The 4,065-nt window shown below is 36.4% G+C and overlaps 1 pseudogene; it reads right to left on the reverse strand.

Annotated features, from left to right (window-relative positions):
* Window positions 1–1,395: 1,395 nt before the first annotated feature.
* Window positions 1,396–2,262, reverse strand: LOC132500027 (peptidyl-prolyl cis-trans isomerase E-like; annotated as a pseudogene).
* Between the last annotated feature and the right edge of the window lie 1,803 nt (window positions 2,263–4,065).

Here is a 4,065-nt window from a genome sequence, read left to right on the forward strand (position 1 = left end):
TCCAGCATTCCATTTGAATGCTGAATAAAATAGTTCCTTCCCTGAATTTCTAACAAAACCAAGCCAAAACAAAACAACCCAACATATATCCTAAATCCCAATATTTTTAAAAAAATAATGTAGTAGCAACAGAAATGCAAGGAATGAAATACAATGCTGGCATTAGGAGACAGAAGTTCTACTCCTGGGCTTTAACTAGAATAAGGTATTTGGGGGAAACTAATCTGGTTTAAATCCACATTTGATATATTTTAAAGTGAGATTTTACTGTATGATTAAGCATACCAACTGGAAAGTAACACTTTAAGGTGTTCATTTTTCTTAAAAGGATGAGATATTTAGAGACAACACTGCTAAATATTTTCTTAGTTCTGGGTGTTTATAAGAGTCAATAAACTTTGTCCATTCCCTCTGTATAAGTGTAACAAATATCAGGCAAACACAAACACATGAGTTTGTATATTGGTAAGACTCCGTACAGCAAAATGGAGTTTTGCAAGTAGGCTTTGTACTATAACCTGCTATAGCCACATCACCAAAATTCAGTATAACGCAGAGATTACAATTCTGGCATAGGGCTAATGGTTTCAAAGCCCAGTGCTATCTCTTACAACTGTGTAATAATGGGCAAGTTGCTTCTCTGAGCCTGTTTCACTATATACAAAATGGGGACAGTAGCATTATTTGGCAGAGGATTAAATACGATCTTGTATGGAATCTGAACTTTATACAGTATCAGCCATATATTATTGTCAGCTTTCACTCTCTCTCATAAAGTCTCACCAAAGCCATCTTTTTTTATCTTCTACTCCTGATTTTACAAGATGAGGTCAGAAATTCAAATTATGACAACAGACAACATAAATTTTCTTTCCTTAAGAGGAAATTATATTATTTCTAAAAAATATTGTTTTGAATAGAAAATCAATACTTCATAAAGAATCAGCTTCTGCAGTGTTCAGATTATACTTATCTTTTCATATAATATATGTGACAATAACAAAAAGAATTCCCGTAAGAATCTTTCTCAATTTCCATAACAGTTACAGTAACACCACTTAATAGGTACATTTTAGAAAGGAGTAGTGTATATATATATATATATATACTTTTTTAACAAAAACTATAATTTTTTTTACCAAGGAAAATGTCTAGGAGTCACACTGGTGGACCCAGGAGAGGCCCTGGCCTGGAAAGGCCATGCACGGCCATCCACAGTGGGGAGGGTGGCACCCGGGCCCATGGCCACACTTGGGGAAGAGCCAGAGGAGGCCCAGGCCATGCCTGCAGAGGAGCTGCCCCACGCTGACCCCGAGGAAGGGCCAGGACACAAAGCCCTGCTTGCTGCAAATGGGACACCTTGGGTGCTGGTTCCCCGGGCTGACAGCTGCCCTCTCACATGTACTCCCCACAGTCGGAGATGATGACTTTCTACTTGGATTTCCCGTCCTTGCTGCCATGGGCCTCAATCGGCCGCAAGACGTCCAGGCCTTCTGTGACCTCCCCAAATACCACGTGCTTGCCGTCCAGCGAATCCGTCTTGTCACATGTCAGGAAGAACTGGGAACTGTTGGTGTTTGGGCCTGAGTTGGCCATGGAGAGCAGGCCTGGTCCCGTGTGTTTGAGAATAAATTTTTCATCATCAAACTTCCTCCCGTAGATGGACTTGCCCCAGTGCCCTTGTGGTTGGTGAAATTGCAGCCCTGGCACATGAACTGGGGGATGATGTGGTGGAAGCTGCTGCCCTTGAAGCCAAAGCCCTTCTCATGGGTGCACAGGCGGCAGAAATTCTCTGCTGTCACGGGAATGACGCCTGAACCCAGGAGCATCTGGATGCAGCCTGCTGGCTTGCTCTCAGTCTTGATGTCCATGTACACCTGAGGATTTGACCAGGTTGTTTTTTTACAGCGGGCTCTCCCTCCTGGGTTTCCACTTTGGGATGCTCTGTCCCTTCTTCTTTATTCTCCTCAAGAGTCTTCCCAGAAAACTTCTTCAACCATCCATCCTCGGACCAAACTGGTCTGGAAGAGCCTTCCTTAATCCTCATGGGTTTTGCCAAATTGACACGAATTGTCCATATAACAGCTCAGGTTCATTCATGTTGTCTACAGCTGCTGCAGCATACTCTGCCAACTCAAATTCAACAAAAGCAAATCCTCGGTGCTTTTCTGTTTCATAATCCAGAGGAATCTGGATATCTGTGCTGTCTCCAAAAGGGATAAAAGCAGCATGAAGAACTTTGTCATCCACCTCCTCTGCAAGTCCGCAACACTCACTTGGTAGTGGCCATCTTGCTCTCACCAAGGAGTAATATTTTAAAGGAGGTTTTTGACAGTTTTGTCAATGTATTTATGTCATCTTCTGTCATGATAGTGGGTCTAAAAAATTATTTTATAATTATTTTATGATAAAACAGCATGCTCATAATCTAGTGTATGCCTTCATTATTTGTAAAATCTTCCCATTACATGTAGGTTTAAAAACAAAAAACTTCTTGTCACTTATTGTTAACTAAGAGACACATTAAATACCAGCTTTCTTGAACATAGGAAAAATGTAAAAATATGGTCTGGGAACACTGAAGAGGATGATAAAAAAAAATTTAGGGGAAATGAGATTTTATTTAAGCTCTTAAAATTTGATCCAAATATAGATCACTATAAACAGCAATTATTTAATTATGTAAGAATAATTATTGCATAGAATCACAAAGTAAATAATTTTGCTCCTACTATAAAATATTATTTGTCTCTAGATACTTAGAACCAAAGTCCACAGGTCAGAAGGTTAAGAAAACACATGCTGTATATATTTACAGCTATAACTTGCATTACAAGAGAATTAAAAAGAAATGAGGCTGTAAATGAAAGACTTTTATGGATGGATCTCTTCTAAGTGATATATGTGATACAAATGATTAGCATTAACTGATCTTCTTGAAGAATGTACTGGTATAATTCATTACAATGGCTTCGAAGTGCAATTAGTGAACTATAGTGTAAATGACACTGCTGTTCATAGTCTTACCTATAAGAGTAATTATATTTTGAAAACTACTTAGTGAAAAATTGATTGAATGAGTCCTGTGGGCACAGATAATTGAGATAAAAATATGTAAACAAAATGCCTATTAATAGGCTTTATGGCACATTTATATATGTACATGGTTTACTAATGCAAGATTTTATAAATGGAATTTTTTAACTTTTCTTTTTAAGTAGATTTCTAACATAGAAAAACTGGATTTATATATTTCATTTAATAAAGCTAAACTATTTCTGTAAATACGATGTAATCATGTTTTTAATTGGATGAAAATAGAGAGAATGTCCTATTATGATGACAAAGTAAGCAAGAAATAAAAGACCAAAATTCAAGTCTTCTTAAGAAATAGGATAATCCTATTTATATTTTTATACTCCAAGTAAAAGGAAAATCATAGTAGGTGACACTATATCATAATCAAGAGTCCACAAAATATAAATCAAAATTACTCTATATCTATAGGATATAAAATAATAACTCAAAAATATTTTCATTGTTTATTTAGGTACTACACTATCATATTGGTAAAAATACATATTACGAATTAATTCCTAATCTAAAGGTTTATCATTCCAATATCAAGAAGACATATAAATATATATGTACCCTATATTCCATATTTACAAAGGTATAATTTTACATATGTATATGTATATACACATACACACACACAGGAGTACTAGACTGTGAGATTATAGGTTTGATTTCTAGCTCATAGAGATTAATGGTTTAAGTTTCAGCTTTATATCTAGGTAGTGGAACTATATATGACAACTGAGGACTTGAGACGACTCTTTTGTAAAATGAACATATTGCACTGTATGATATCTAGTTCTAAAGTTCCATGAGACAGGACTCTGTGGGTGAAACTTAGAAATTAGCCAGACTTATACTCTTATTCATATTCCATATATCTTATTAGTCAGCCCTGAGCTAATTTGATGAGCTGCAGTTTTCTCAGTTGTTAATGGGAATGTGATCATTTCTACCCCATGGAATTATTGTGAAGATCATGCAAGA

This window comes from Mesoplodon densirostris, chromosome 12 (assembly GCF_025265405.1).
Source record: "Mesoplodon densirostris isolate mMesDen1 chromosome 12, mMesDen1 primary haplotype, whole genome shotgun sequence".
NCBI lineage: Eukaryota > Metazoa > Chordata > Mammalia > Artiodactyla > Ziphiidae > Mesoplodon > Mesoplodon densirostris.